The sequence below is a fragment of the Gymnodraco acuticeps genome, unplaced genomic scaffold (genome assembly GCF_902827175.1).
Source record: "Gymnodraco acuticeps unplaced genomic scaffold, fGymAcu1.1, whole genome shotgun sequence".
Classification (NCBI taxonomy): Eukaryota; Metazoa; Chordata; class Actinopteri; order Perciformes; family Bathydraconidae; genus Gymnodraco; species Gymnodraco acuticeps.
In genome coordinates this window covers 474,135-491,350 of record NW_022989778.1, presented here as the reverse complement: position 1 = coordinate 491,350, position 17,216 = coordinate 474,135, and positions in this window count along the sequence as shown.

Genomic DNA, 17,216 nt, shown 5'->3' with positions numbered 1-17,216 from the left:
AAAGCAGCTATTATTCATTATCAGGGTATTTAGGTCTGTTTAAGTGAACCTGCTTGACTATGTTTACCAGCTAGTGGCTATCTTTGCCTGTTTGCCTTTTAAGAGATTATTCTTAAAAACGACCGCCTGCTGCAACTAAAAACAGTCAACTAATAACATGTGTTATAGTAAATTACTTAAATCTTAATATATATGTTTATAAGAGAGTGTTTGTGCATTGGTTTGTGGGGATAAGGGCTTATGTATGTATGTGTGACTAAATGTTTGGCATATAACATATTTATTTCTTCCCTGTGTCCATAAAAGTTCTCTTTCATATTTGTCTAAACACACCTTTCCTTACTTTTGTATTTCTTGAGGTTTTGATGTGTGGATTATTTCCTGTATGCTGTTGTTATAATCTTGATTAAAACACATCTTCATAGTCTGCATTATACATAGTAACCTCATCATGACTTGCCTATTTCTTCCCTGCTCTGAATTGTAGAGCAGAAAAGCTCCGATCAAAATCAAGAGTGACTTACTCAAATCATGCAGCCTTGATTTATTCAGGCATCACTTCAAACTCTGTGAGGAACAATTTCCACTCCAATCATAGCATATGTTCCTTAGCCTGGCTGTGATTAAAGCCTGGGATGACTCTCATCACTCACCATGTTGGTGCCCCTGGGCAGAGAGGCAGATCTGCAGGGGTATCTGGGGAAGTCACGATGAAACTCCGGAAAGGGACACTTCAATTCAAAGCCTTCACAGAACTGTGGAGGAGGTGGGATCACGTTTCTCTCGAATATTTCCTGCTGTGGTGTTGTCTCTACTTCCCGTGACTGGTCATTCCTCCTCACATTGTCGATGTCGGTCTCCAGATAGCTTTTCTGTGCCAGGTCAAGGAGGGTTTGAGCTTCTTGGGTCTTTTTCTGTTCGGGTAAAAAGCCCTGCTGTTGGGCCATTGAGCAGGGCAGCCGCTGTGTCGCCACGTGGGTCTTGCCTTCGGGCTGGGTGGGGAGTTGTGGTGGTGAAGCTGGAGGGAGAGGGTGGATGCCCAAATACCTGTAGGCTGTTTGGGTCAAACAAACCTCATCCAGGAACAGTGAAACTACCCTGGTCTTTCATATTTTACTACACTGTAGTTGTACAGTATTAGCGCTGGTGTTGGTCAGAGCAGAGCCCCTCCCCTGACACAGCCCACCCTCTCTGGCCATGCGTGCAGTTTGTTGCGCTGGCTGCCTTCGCCTGTGCATGAGCTCTGCAATGAGGCCAGAGGTGGGAAGTAGTGGAGTACAAATACTTCGTTACTGTACTTACATTTTTCTAGTATCAGTACTTTACTCCACGTTTTACTTTTACTTCTTACATTTTTAATACCTGTACTTTCTACTTCTTACATTTTCAAAACAGGTTTGTTCCTTTAGTTTTAATCTGTGTTTGGTGGTGTGATCATTATTATTTAGAGTCATTGCGTGCCTATTGATTTGAACACGATCCGTGTATCCATAATTTCCTGGTCTTCTCTAAACAAGAGGGACCAAAACGTTGTCATGTTGCCGTTGTTCAGCATCGAAACATTCATTAGCTAACAATGACATTATTGTTCTATTAATATAAAGGGAGGTCAGTTACTCTTTAAAACAGCTGCTAGTTATGGGTACTTTTTAATTAAGTACATTTCGAAGCCCATACTTCTTTACTTTTACTTGAGTAAAGAAGTTTAGTCAGTACTTCTACTTTTACCAGAGTATTTTTGAACACGAGTATCTGTACTTCTACTTGAGTAAAGGATGTGTGTACCATTGCCATCTCTGAATGAGGCCATATGTAAGGGCAACCTGCAGGTTTCCCACACCTTCTCATTCAGGTTTGAAACACTTCCTTTCTTTGGTTCCTGATAAAGTTGCTCGTGGGCTCATGCTGTGGGCACTGTGGCAGGATGGCTGGTTTTATGAGGGCCCCATCAGCTCCTCTAGCTGGCGTTTCTGCTTACAGCTCATGAGCTTTGCTCTAACTCTAGGGAAGAGGATGCATGCTGTGCTGCTTGTCACGTCCGTCAGCAAGAATCTTTTCTTTCTCTAATTGTTGCAACTGGCTGCTGATCCATGGTCTATTGGAAAGCCCAACGTTTTAATGAGTTCTACCCCAATCTTGTCTTATTAGTGTGCAATCCTGACCCAGAAGAGATCCTATTCATTTCACTCTAGGCTGAACAGATGGCCTCCTTCAGTGCCAGAATAACCCCCTGCTATGTCAGACAAGGACATCCATGAGTTAAAATGTAATGCAGAGAACAACGGAGGTCAGTCTAACAAAACTATCACTCATCTCTTAATATTTGCCCACAAACACGATAACATCCTCTTGTGTTTCGACATTCTGAGGCCGAAGTCAAAGGAAATGAAATCACAGCTTCTCTGTTAATCTGCTGAAGCTTCAGGTTTGGGTTTAATGAGGGAATTCTCACACAATTGTGGCGAGTGTCTTCGCTATTTGACGGAGCTTACTCCAAGGGTGCTGTTCTTAATTAGACTATTGATAGCAGAGTAGGCAAAGCTTTTTCAGCTTTTTCCAGGTCATTGGTCGGTCGAGAAGAGCATTGATCCAACAGAGCACATGGCAGCTGACACACAGACTAATGGACAGGCAGAGAAATGGATTACGATAATCATATCAATATCTCTCATGAAACAGAACAGTGGTGCTCATAAAAGACCATTAGCATGTTGAAATGGAAAGAGATGTTCTAATGTAGAATAATGGCTCTCTCCCCCTTTATTCAGTTTGTATGATAAGCTAAGCTAAGAGTGCATGCACTATAATAATAATAGCTTAGATTTATATAGCGCCTTTCATGGGACCCAAGGTCGCTTTACAAGGAAGAACAGGGCAAAACAAACATAACAAAACAAAAAGGCAATCAGACAACCAGTCAGACAGACAAAAACAACAAATAGATTAGGGGCCAAAGGCCTTGGTGAACAGATGGGTCTTGAGGGCCCGTCAAGCGTGGGGATGTTGCGGATCTCCGTAGGGAGAGCGTTCCAGAGGGTGGGGGCTGCCACGCTGAAGGCTCTGTCCCCGAAGGTTCGCAGTTTGGTGCGAGGATGGTAAGCAGGCCAGAGTCTGAAGACCGCAGGTTCCGGGGTGGGGCATGTGGGTGAAGGATGTCCGATAGGTACTGGAGGGCATGGGCATGGAGGGACTTGTAGGTAAGGAAGAGGATTTTGAATGATATGCGGGACTTGACCGGCAACCAGTGGAGGTGGATGAGGGTGGGAGTGATGGGCTGCCATGGCTTTGTATTTGTGAGTACCCTAGCAGCACAGTTTTGGACATACTGGAGCCTGTCCGGGGTTTTGTGGGGAACCCCAAACAGGAGACCATTGCAGTAGTCGGGAGGTGACAAACTCATGGACTAGGGTTTCGGCAACCGACTCCGAGAGTGACGGTGGGAGTCTTGCAATGTTCCTTCAATGGAAAAAGGCCGATTTGGTCACAGACTTGACGTGGGAGAGGGTGGAGTCGAGGATGACACCCAGCTTGCGGGCTTCAGGAGATGGAGCAGCCGTCAACCTCGAGGATTAAGTCACCAACCTTCTAGAGCAGCGCCTTGGGTGCCACAACCATGAGCTCTGTTTTCCTGCTGTTTAGTTTGAGATAGTTGCATGACATCCATGCTTTGATGTCATGCAGGCAGTTGATGAGAGACTGAGGGGGGAGCTGGGAGGATGGAGTGGTGCTGAGATACAGTTGGGTATCATCAGCGTAACAGTGGAAATTGAGTCCATGATGTCGGATGATCTGGCCGAGGGGGAGCATGTAAATGGTGAACAGGAGGGGGCCAAGCACAGAGCCCTGGGGTACACCGTGGTGGACTGGGGCCGGGGGTTAATTAGAGCCATTGATGGAGACAAACTGTTTCCTGTTATGGAGGTAGGATGTGAACCAAAACAGCGCTGTGCCAGTGATACCTAGGAGGTCTGAGAGGCGGGTGAGGAGGATGTTGTGAGAGATGGTGTCAAACGCTGCAGAGAGGTCCAGGAGGATGAGGATGCTGAGGCGGCCATAGTCAGCAGCAATGAGGAGATCGTTGGTGATCTTGATGAGGGCGGTCTCAGTGCTGTGTTGCTGTCTGAAGCCGGATTGGAAGGGCTCATAGAGCTCATGGTTGGACATGTATAGATGGAGTTGGCCGGCGACCACTCTTTCCAGAGTTTTGCTTAGGAAAGGAAGGTTGGAGATTGGCCGGTGGTTCTGGAGGTCGTCGGGGTCCAGGCCAGGTTTTTTGAGTATGGGGGTGACTGAAGCCATTTTGAAGCTGGTGGGGACTATACCAGGAGCCAGAGAAGCGTTGATGATGACCACCATGTAGGAACAGAGGGTGGGTACTAGGCAGTCCTTGACCAGGGCTGTGGGCATGGGGTCCAGGGAGCAGGTGGAGGTCTTGGCCGAACTGACCAGTTTGGCCACTTGGAGAGCATCCACAAGGGAGAAGGAGGAGAGGTTGGAGTGGGAGAGGTGCGGCGCTGGGGGTGCGTTACCAGGTGGCTGAGGTGCAGGTAGGGGGGTAGGGCCAGGCGCCAGAAGCTGCTGATGGATGGCCTCGACTTTCGCCTGGAAGAAGTCGAGGAATTTTGAGCACAGATCGGGAGCCCCTGAGGGCTGGGGGGCGGCAGGGGGGCGGAGTAAGCGGTTGATGGTGGAGAACAGTGTTCTGGGGTTGCTTTGCTGGGCATCGATGAGGACGGGAGTAGTAGTGAGTCTTGGCGTGGGAGAGAGCTTCCTTGTAAGTTTTGACATGGTCATGAAAGGCCAGGAGGTGGACCGTGAGGCCAGTTTTCTTGGAGAGCCTCTCCAGCTGGCGACCAGAGGCCTTCAAGCGGCGGAGTTCGGTGGTGAACCAGGGGGCAGGGCGGGGTGAAGGAAACAGTCCGGGTTATGATGGGGGCGAGATAGTTGAGACTGAGGGATAGGGCAGTGTTGTAGTGGGCTACCAGGCCATCCACGGTGGAGTCGGAGGGAGCCGAGGCCATGTGGGTAGCTATCAGGGTCGGATAGGGCCGGTGAACTCACAGTCTTGATGTTCCTAAACATAATGGGACGTTTGGGATGCTGCCTGGGCAGGGAGACCAGAACAGTGAAGAGGATGGCGTGGTGGTCAGATACAGCCAAGTCGAGGGCGCTGTAGGTCGGGGGGGCGGAGAGCCGTGTAGAGCATACCAGGTCCAGCGTGTGGCCTTTGGTGTGGGTGGGGCCCTGGACATGTTGCTTGATGCTGAAGCAGTCCAGAAGTGAGAGGAATTCAGCAGCGAATGTGCAATTACTGGAGTAGTAGTACGAGCAGGAGAGTTGATGGAGACATGGAGCAGAGAGAGGTGAGTAACTCAGACAGGAAGGTAATGTAATGTAATGTAGTGGAAGCTTTAGGTGGGCGGTAGATTGAGGACAACCTGGAGCGGAGCAGACCCAGCAGTTTGAAGACAACACACTCAAATGAGGTGGTAGTAGGTACTGGGAGTTATTTAACCAGGATGCCAGCTCGGTGGAGAACAGCCAATCCACCGCCACGACCCAGGGAGCGGGGCTTCTGGATGTACAGATAGCCTGGGGGTGTGGCTTGATTGAGTGTCACAAAGTCCTGCTGATTTTGCCATGTCTCTGTTAAGCATAGGATGTCAATGCTTCTGTCAGTGATAATGTCGTGGATGAGTAGTGCTTTGTTGTTGAGGGAGCGGGTATTCAGCAGCATAAATGTCACATGGTTGTTCATAGATGCTGGGGGGAACAAGGAGGGAGAAACCAGCACACTCTCAGCACAGGCCAGAGACCTCAGGTAGATAGAGCGAACGGGAGGTTTGGTCGGATGACAACTGCGGGATAGGAGTTTCGGAGTAGGAAAACGTGCCCGGTGTATGTAGCGGGGACGACGCAGAAGCCCAAGGGATTTGATAACTCTGAGGCAGTCGGGGATAATGTGGCAGAAAAGGTTACGAAGTTCCAGCGGGGAGTATTGGAGGAGCATCATAAGAAGAGCGGCGAGCCAGCTAGCAGCTAGCACCATTAGCCTAGCAGAAACCGGACCTCGAACCTCAACAGCGGTGATGGAAAACAGCCCAGTTGGGATGGCAGGACTGAGGGAGGGTTCGTGGATAGTCCTGGGACCGTTCCAGAACGGGGACTACGCGGATAGCAGAGCACGAAGGTGAGCTCGTTATGCTAATGGAAGGACGGCAGAGGCTAGGAGCTAAACAGCAGCCAAACATAATTGGCTGAGCATGCGAAGATGGCAGAAACACAAAACCAGAGCAGAACAATATTTTCGCTGTGTCTGGGAATTAAATAGATTGACGGCAGGGAGTGGTAGATACGAGAAGTAAGCGTCGGCATTGAAGAGCGGCGAAAAACACGCTGGCGTCCCCTAGGGGTGTTTGAAAATAATCGTTCTTCTCTACGATGCATTGCGATGCGGACGTGGACGATTCGGTCTCGATGCAGTGACGGAAGATAATCGGTCTTATAGCGTAGTACGTTGCTTCCTGATTTTCCGGCCGCGGCTTTACTATAACGTTTTTTTTTTTTCTGTCACTTTAATATAAAACGGTCGGTGACGCAGAGATCAAGGAACAGACGTGACAGCGGCACAGCAACACCAAACACGGAGCAGTCTGCTTTATCCACCAACACAAGAACACCAGTCCAGAACCAACAGCAGAAGGACCCGCTCTGAATCACTCCGTGTCGCTGCGGCTCATAGGCACAGGGATTTATGTTTTTCAAAAATAATCGCGTTACAATCATGTCAGGTTTTGGTGGATTTAATAAGTCTTGGATTGCAAAGTATGAATGGTCCTCTAGCTATTTTCAGACGATATACGTGTGTAAAGTTTGTGAAGGCAGGAGGAAAAAAGCTTCCGCGATCACCGTCTCCTCTCCGTTCCTCCAAACCCCGCCCCCTCCCTGAAAATAATGAGTGACAGGCCCGATAGAAACTTTATTATTCACTTAATCACTGAGATATAATGAAGCTAACTTAATCTCATACATTCATGGGATTTATGTAACAGTAAAACAGAGAATGTAAGTGTGCACCCACAGTATTTTTGTTTGTATATGCTATTGTAAATACTCCTGTTGTCTGCTGTGTTCAGACTCAAGTCCTGTGTGTGATGCCATATTCAGGACATTCAGTGTCCTTTTTTTAACAGAAGACCGTTGAGCTGCAGCTAGACTGCAGAAGCATTATTTTTTTGTTTTTGAGGATGGAACAACTTCACACACAGATATAGGGAGGCTAGACCTATACAATTCATTTATTTTGGTTTATAAATGAATGTCAAGACATTTATGTTATTGATTTCTGAAGCACTTTCTAAATAATAAAAAGAGAGTTCATATGTATTTACTGCATGTATTCATTGATGAAAAATAAGCCATGTGCAGTAATATAGAAAATTGAGGATGCAACGCATTGGTATGAATCGTGATGCATCGGGATATCGAATTGAATCGAATCGTTGACAGGGATAATCGTAATCGTGAGACCAGTGAAGATGCACAGCCCTAGCGTCCCCTCACGTCCTAGAAGTATTTCCTTTATGCAAATTAGGTACCAAGTGAGTTTTTTCAACAATTTTTATATGTTCTTATCGATAATTCTCAAATATCTTTCTAGTTTTCATAAGCACGACTATTTTGTTAAGAGACGTTGATTATATCATCATCCACGAGCCAACACGACTCCTAAAATAATTGCCTCCTGGCTTATTAACCATACTTGATTTTGATTGTCTTGATCTAGGTGAGAAAGGAAAGGTGTGTATTTCCCCAAATGTCTGTTTCTATTTCTTTAAATGGCATACTTGCATTGAATAGATTTGTTTGTATACCAGTGCTATTTTTCTTAGCTCTTTTCCACTCTTGATGCAAATTTAGGATTCTCTTTACACATAATTGAGTACATGCACGCACTTTCAGTGACTAAAAAAAAGCTGGGTGTTACAGTTTCTTCTCAATTTGTGATGCCTCTGTATCTTCCCCTTATTCCTAATTTAAACATTCCCTGGTGATGCATGCAATCTGTGCCATGAAGACAGCATTGACACAATAACGCGTGTATTCATATGGGCATACTGAAGTTGTAATTCATCAATATTCAGATGGTTGTATAACTGCATCGATACCACCTCTGTTAGTCTGTGCATGGGAGGAGTTGAAGAGATCAGGATTGACAAGTGAGTGGCAGCAGTTTGACAGAAAATAAAAGCTGCATACAGTACCAAGCCAGGCCAGGTATAGAGACTCTGTAATTTCCCCAATCTAAAGCATACGTTAAAAATGTATGCTTATACGAAATCTGAACTTGAAATGAAGACTCATTAGCCTTCTAGAAAATGCAACAGGAGAAAAGAGATGAAGGCAACATGCAGTGTGTCATCCCTGAATATTCCACATACTGCAAAAATGGATTAACCCTAATAATCTTTAATATTCCAATTATGATCTAACTCGACGTCTAACTCAAAGAAGACCCTCAACTTGTCCTACATATAGTCTTACCCTTAAATCAGAAAGTGATAATAAAGGCGGCTGTTCAGTGCATCTTGGCATGCAGGAGCCAGACTGTTCCGGTCCCCAGGGGGATCATTAGCGCCGCATCTGATATGTAGGGTTTTAGCCATGACTAGGTGGCCTGCTTCGCGCATGCGTTCCTCCAGACTTGGGCCCCCCCCACACAGCCACCTCACAGGACACCCCCCTGTCTGGTACCAGGGAGGAGCACCAAGCCTTCAGTACACAGACATATCTCTATATCATTTTCAAGCCGCCTTTTTCTTCAGGCGCTCTCCATTGTGCGGCCATTTCTCACCATTTCCAGACAGGCACAGGCTTATTCCATGATGAATGCCTTTAATAATCTCTTTTCAATCTCAGGAGGAGGAGAGGGGTGGGAGCCAATTTAGAACTATCGCCCTGACAGCAGAGACCGTCTGCCCATGGCCGCCCAGAGGAAATGGTGCTGAAATGGATTCCTGCTACAAGCGCAGAGGTGGGGATAATTGGTGATGCTTGCTTGATTCGTGGTTGCACTGCTGCTTGCGTGGCTGGGCTGAGCCTCTGCAGGGGCCAGAGTTTCTGGCGTCCCTAACTTAAGCCTGCAGAGCGGACTTAAAGCCACGGCTGATCAGTTCTGACCATAAAGAAGTACGGCCACTCAGCTGTTACGATGGCAGTCTGTTTGGCCTTTCCCTTCTCCTGGATGTCAGTTTTATGCTTCTCAAAATGACAAAGCCAGTTATACGTGTTGCTATATTACAGCAAAAAACAGCATCGAACTTATATTAAAGATAACAGTGATAGAGAGCGGCCTGATGCCTTCCACACAGGGCAGATAAATCTACAACGCTGGACGAAAAAGTAATTTTCGATCTTTTCCACAGAGCACCATTTAATGTTTTTACACTACAAACCGATAAAATGTGTCAGTGAATGAATGGCTTGTATGAGAGGACCAGAAGGCTAGAAATAAAACTTAAATGAACGTGTTATCAGCAGGATCAGTGCATCTCTCCTGCTCAGCAAAGCCGCGATTGATTTCAGATTGTTGGAGGCATTTTCAGTGAATCACTTAACGTGTCTCCATCTTTAGTGCTGCATAATTACTTGTTCGGGTATGGGGACTGACTGCCTCCTGTAACTTAGCCGAAGCCCCGTCAATAATAGCTAACAGGTGCACATGTAAAAAGCCAGGATGAGGAACAGCGGGTCACCAGATGCAGCATCAATATTCCATCTCATGCAGAGACACTTGTCAATGCGGGCAGACCTGTGGGGTCGCTTTCAGAGGACCACACTGTGCAATCAAATGAGAATGGGCTGAATTGAATAAGAGCCAGCTCATTCTGGAGGTGTAGAGATAGGTTTCCTGGGATCCCTGCTGAACACACAGTAAAGTCTGCAATAACATCAGTCAGAAAGCAATTACAGAAGCACATAATGCATACCACAAGGGCGATGAGCATCTGTTTCAAACTGAAAGCCAGTTATCACAGACAAAGCCAGTTTAATCTTTGCAACACATCAACCAGCGGCTGTGCTGGATCACTTCAAGAATATACACTGTGCTGTAGATTTGCAGCATCTTAAACTATAGCTTTAATTCATGTGGGTTTGGAGTGGATATACCCTGTATGATATTTTCCATAAGGATGTGCTACTGGGGAGGGGGACCAGCTGACCTCAATACATGTCATTATCATACCACAGTTTTCTGTCAACAGAGCCTGTCACATCCCTGTGTGTGTGCTCCACCAACTCAGTCACACAGCAAATGGTGTCTGTAGCATGGTGCAGCAGATTTCACAGAGTTGTTATCACAGGTTTTGATGACTTCCTGTAAAATAGATGAAAAAATGCGTGCACCTTCAGAAAACCCAAGAAATTCAACAAAGGAAAAGATCATGGCAGTAGCTTATCTTCGGTTTTATGAAGTGGCAATGCAAAATCTGCAGACAATATTACATAAGTGCATAGATTGCCACCTTAAAACTGTAATTGGTCATGTGCACTGTTGTCTTTTTTGTTTTTTGAGGGTACCGTTACTTAAGGGCTAAGGTAGCATGCTAATATACTCAATATTATGACGACGTTTGGCTGTTGTGTTTGGCATCTAAGTTAGCTTTTTAGCACGCTAACATTAAACAAAAGCTCAGCTGAACATTTTGTGTATATCTGCACTATATTTCATGGCAATCCATCCAAAAGTGAACAACATCATCCTTTAGACACTGTATCTGGTAGTAGGCAAGGTAAGGCAAGTTTATTTATATAGCACTTTTCAACACAAGGCAATTCAAAGTGCTTTACAAAAAATGAAAGACATTAAGAAAATGGCATTTAAAATCAGTCATTAAAAAGAAAAGCTAATAAAAGAAACATTAAAAGAAAAAATACATGGATAAAAGTTACAGTGATAAAAGTTACAGTGCAGTCTAAGATATGAATAGTTCAATTAAAAGCAGCGACAAAAAGAAAAGTCTTCAGCCTGGATTTAAAAGTAGTCAGAGTTGCAGCGGACCTCCAGGTTTCTGGGAGTTTGTTCCAGATATTTGGAGCATAATAACTGAACGCTGCTTCTCCATGTTTAGTTCTGACTCTGGGGACAGAAAGCTGACCAGTCCCTGAATACCTGAGAGATCTAGATGGTTCATAATTTAGCAGGAGGTCAGTAATGTATTTTGGGCCTAAACCATTCAAATCTTTATAAACCAGCAGCAGTATTTTGAAATCTATTCTTTGACACACAGGAAGCCAGTGTAAAGACTTCAGAACAGGAGTGATGTGATCCACTTTCTTAGTGTTAGTGAGGACTCGAGCAGCGGCGTTCTGAATCAGCTGCAGCTTTCTAATAGATTTTTTAGTGAGACCTGTGAAGACACCATTACAGTAGTCGAGTCTACTGAAGATAAAAGCATGGACAAGGTTTTCCAAATCCTGCTGTGACATCAGTCTTTTAATCCTAGATATATTCTTTAGGTGATAGTAGGCTGATTTAGTAACTGTTTTAATGTGACTGTTGAAACTCAGGTCAGAGTCCATGACTACACCTAGATTTCTGGCTTTATCTGTTGTTTTGAACATTGCAGACTGAAGCTCAGCGCTAACTTTTATACGTTCTGCCTTCGCTCCAAAAACTATTACCTCAGTTTTATCTTTGTTTAATTGGAGAAAGTTCTGACACATCCAGTCATTGATTTGTTCAATGCACTTACTCAGTTGTTTGAATTGGAGAATAGTCTCCTGGTGAAATGTTACGTAAATGTGTGTGTCATCCGCATAGCTATCGTAACTTATTTTGTTGTTTTTCATTATCTGAGCCAGTGGTAGCATGTAGATGTTAAAAAGAAGAGGCCCCAAGATGGAGCCTTGAGGAACCCCACATGTCATATTTGTCAACTCAGATGTGTATTTACCTATAGAAACGAAGTTGTTTCTGTCCTTTAAAATAGGATTCAAACCAATTTAGAACTGTTTTCGAAAGTCCCACCCAGTTTTCCAGTCGGTCTAGTAATATGCTGTGGTCAACAGTGTCAAACGCAGCACTGAGATCTAATAATACTAACACTGAAGTTCTGCCACTGTCTGTGTTTAAGTGGATGTCATTAAAGACCTTTACAAGAGCAGTCTCAGTGCTGTGGTTTGGACGAAAGCCTGACTGGAACACATCGAAACAGTTATTTAAATGCAAGAAATTACCTCAACTGTTGAAAAACAACTTTTTCAATGATTTTACCTAGAAATGGGAGGTTTGATATGGCCTGTAATTGTTCATTACTGAAGCATCTAGATTATTCTTTTTTAAGAGCGGTTTAATGACTGCAGTTTTCAGGGCCTGTGGAAAAATACCTGAGTGAAGAGATTTGTTTACTATATGAAGTAGATCTGAGGCCATGCAAGGCAAAACGTCTTTGAAAAATCCTGTTGGAATAATATCAAGGCAGCAGGAGGAGGATTTCAGAAGTTGTATAATGTCCTCTAGGTTTTTTATCATTAATCTGATGGAATTGTGTCATGGTGTTTGAATTTATGTTAAGTGGACACAGAGACAACACATTTGCTGTTCCTGATGCAGAGGCACTGACTGCTAGTCTGATTTTGTCAGTGAAAAAGGAGGCAAAATCATTGCACGCCCTGGTGGATAGAAATTCAGAGGCTACTGACACTGGGGGGTTAGTCAGTCTGTCGACGGTAGCAAACAAGGCACGTGCGACGTGCGTTGTTTTTGGTAATGATGTCAGAGAAGAACGATTGTCGTGGGAGGATCAACAATTGATAAACATCCAGCTATAGTAATTATCTCATTATGTTTAATAAATGTTCCACACACACACAAAATTACCTTTATAAAAATAAAAAATCTACCTAGAGGTTTCTGGCAGTAAACATATTTATAGCAAATTGCTTGTCAAGAAGATAAATGCAGCAGCAGAGTATGAGAGTTCTGTTTTCATACTTATTTTTCTGTAACTTTTCTCGTGACACACACACACACACAGAAAGAAAGGGTGCCAATTATAGTAACTGTGTGATGAGGTTTCTCATACTGAGCCCCATGCCACCTTTGCCTCTAATCCTTTGTTATTAATTATATCTTCAACAAGCCTACACAGTTCTTGTGGTGTCAGCACCGAGTATCCATGGCAACAGCCGGTTGGTCCCAGATCTCAGGGATACCACACACACACACACACACACACACACACACACACACACACACACACACACACACACACACACACACACACACAACACACACACACCCACACACACACACACACACACACACACACACACCACACACACACACACACACACACACACACACACACACACACACACACACACACACACACACACACACACACACACGCCTGACAAAACTGTGCCTCGCCGCAAAGATGCTCGACTGACAAGATGGATAACTCAACTGTAGAACAAATTAATGTAAAATAAGTCCTACCCCCCATGAGTATTTCGTTTTAAGCCCGACAAGCGTCTTCTCCTCATGGTCTCCAGAAATGTAACAATATTCACTGCCGTTATTAGAGTGACCCAATTCAAAAAATAACAAATCCTGTTGTTAAATCCAAACATTGCACCAAGTGAAATAGGATTAAAAAACAAGATAGACTACAATCTGTCCCTCAGTAGGCAGAAGTTAATTTGAACTGAAGCACTAAAATGTATCATTGTGTAACCACATTTCAGAGCGAAATATACTGCTTTTGTGACTACAACATTTTTGACAGATATTTATATTTCTGAACTTTATAGCTAGGAACCAATTGGTTATACTTACGTTATTCTCTATTTATGTTGACAACTGGCATATTCTATGTGACTTGATTGTATTTCATTTGATGTTTATATCATGTTTTATGTACATCTTCCTTTGTTATGTATTATATATACACAACTCAATAAAAGTGGGCCTATCTCCACATATTTTAGAGGGAAATATTGTACTTTTGACACCACTACATGTATGACAGCTAGGGTTACCTAGCAAAATGGTATTTAAATGAAAGACGTAATATGATTTTATAAAATATATATTATTACAGATTAAATAAAAAGCAATATATAAAGTTTCTTAGCTCTACCTAAACTAAATACAATTGGCTATAACATTCAATGCTACTCACACATCTATCTGTATCTACAATAATCCAAAAATATGAAACTTTTCTGCAGAAGTACTTTTTGTACATTTTACAAATAAAACGTTCTCTTGAGTAATGAGTGATAATGGAGAGCTGTAAAACGACTTGTGTGCCCCCCTAGGAGCTTCTCAAATAACCAATTGCCTCAAATGATGTAACTTGTGTCAACGTCGGTTAGGTGTTTTTATGTTTTATTCCTACAGAATGCATGGTGAAAGGATAAGATGTGTTTTGTCAGTATAGTACTATTTTATAAAACATTCTTTATTGTTTAAGTGTCTGATACTCGATAACCACAAATACAAAATACGTAAAACAATTACAAGTAGGCATAATGATATCACATTATATGATATAGTCAGACACTGTGTTATTTCAAATCAAGCCTAATGAATAATGAGTTCAAACTGGCTTTACTCACTTGAAATGCCACTCGTATTTTATATGTTTGTCTATTGTAAGGTGACATTGAATGTTTTGAAAGGTGCCCTAAAATAAAATGTATAATTGTTATTGTATCTGTGCCTTTCTCACACTGTTAATGTTCTTTTTTTTCCCGACAAGGTTAATCCTGGTGTCATTAGGCAAGATCTGCACGGTTTTTCTACAGCCCATGTTCAGCAGAACAGGTGGTGCAGCTGCCTGATTTTGCACGCCCACTATAACTTTGTCCAGGGTGGTCGTACTCCACCAAAATCACACTGGTGTTTGCTGTCCCCCTCTAGTTTGTGCACACAAAATCATTTTACTCTGGGCTCAGCAGGTGAAAAACTAAAGAGGGGCTTCCACGTGTGGCAGACCAGGCGTTGGTGCTGCCGGATTTGGAACCCCCACTTTAACTTTTTCCTAGATAGTCGTACTGTCATGGATCGATACTAGATTGAAAGATATAGCACTCGTATGAACAGGGCTGGTTCTAGACAATTTGCTGCCCAAGGCGAGATTTTAGCTGTCCTATAGTATACATTGAAATTATTTCAAACCTGTTTATCCCAATAATTATAAAGGAGTGCCTTGGAAATATTTGTTTACATAAATTGTGATCAAAACATTTGAGACCCATCGAGATAACTTAGACTAAAGTTAACTATCTAATCCCTCAGAGTCCTTTACCTCACTGAGCCGCCTCCACCCTTGTTGTAGAAACATCATCTTCTTATATTCGTTAGTGCAGCTAGCACCAGATGCTAATAACAACAGTGCTGGTACCGGTGCGCCCTCTCTCGCTCACTCGCACTTTGGCTGTGAGCTGTGAGGCGCCTGATAAGCCAACATCCCCCATTTTCATCACTTACAGCGCCCATCGTACAGGGCAAAGGAAAAGTGTAACCGGGGTGAAAAGGGTGTTACATTTACTTTTACATTACATTACATTGCATTTAGCTGACGCTTTTATCCAAAGCGACTTACAATAAGTACATTCGACCAGGAAGACACAACCTTGAAGAAAACAGAATCATATAAGTACATCAGGTTTCATAGAGCCAAACATTTCAAGTGCTACTCAACTGGCTTTAGGTAAGCCAGTCCTTTATTAGTATAAAAGTGCTTCGTTAATAGTTCTAACGCTCGAAGTGGAGTCGAAAGAGATGAGTTTTCAGTTTGCGCCGGAAGATGTGCAAGCTATCTGCCGTCCTGATGTCAATGGGGAGCTCATTCCACCATCTTGGAGCCACGACAGCAAACCCACGTGTTTTCGCCGATGGGAACTTGGGTCCCCCTCGCAGTGAGGGCGCAACGAGTCGTTTGGCTGATGCAGAGCGTAGTGCACGCGCTGGGGTGTACGGTTTAACCATGTCCTGGATGTAGGAAGGGCCAGATCCATTCGCAGCATGGTAAGCAAGTACCAGTGTCTTGAAGTGGATTCTAGCAGTTACCGGAAGCCAGTGAAGGGAGCGGAGGAGCGGAGTGGTGTGGGAGAATTTAGGAAGGTTGAAGACCAGACGAGCCGCTGCATTCTGGATGAGCTGCAGAGGTCGGATGGCACATGCAGGTAGACCAGCCAGGAGGGAGTTGCAGTAGTCTAGGCGTGAGATGACGAGAGCCTGGACCAGAACCTGAGTCGCTTTCTGAGTCAGCTGGGGACGTATCTTCCTGATGTTGTAAAGCGTGTATCTGCAGCAACGGGTTGTAGCAGCGATGTTTGCAGTGAAGGACAGGTTGTTATCTAGGGTCACACCCAGATTCCTTGCAGTCTGAGTCGGGGAAACAACTGAGGTGCCGATGTTGATTGTTAGGTCAAGAGGGGGGACAATCTTTTCCCGGGAGGAAGAGCAGCTCAGTCTTGTCAAGGTTGAGCTTGAGGTGGTGAGCAGACATCCACTGAGAGATGTCAGCTAGACAAGCAGAGATGCGTGCAACGACCTGGGTCTCTGAGCGGGGAACGGACAGAATTAATTGGGTGTCATCAGCGTAGCAGTGGTAAGAAAAACCATGCGGGCTAATGACTGATCCGAGCGAGTTTGTGTACAGGGAGAAGAGGAGGGGACCAAGAACAGAGCCCTGAGGGACCCCCGTAGTTAATTGACAAGGGTCGGACTCAGACCCTCTCCAAGTCACCCTGTAGGTACGGTCTTTCAGGTATGAGGTGAGGAGGGAAAGTGCAGAGCCTGAAACTCCAAGTTTTTGGAGAGTGCGAAGGAGGATCTGATGATTCACCGTGTCGAATGCAGCAGACAGGTCCAACTAGGATGATGACAGAGGAGAGGGATGCAGTTTGGCAGTGTGCAGTTCCTCAGTGACAGCAATGAGAGCAGTTTCTGTGGAGTGACCTGCCTTGAAACCAGACTGGTGCGGATCCAGAAGGTTGTTCTGATTGAGATAACAGGAGAGTTGTTTAAAGACAGCGCGTTCAAGTGATTTAGACAGGAACGGGAGGAGAGAGACAGGCCTGTAGTTTATAACATCAGACGGGTTGAGAGTGGGTTTCTTTAGGAGAGGGTTACTCTTGCCTCCTTGAGACTGTTTGGAAAGTGACCAGAAGTTAGAGAAGTGTTGATGAAATGGGTG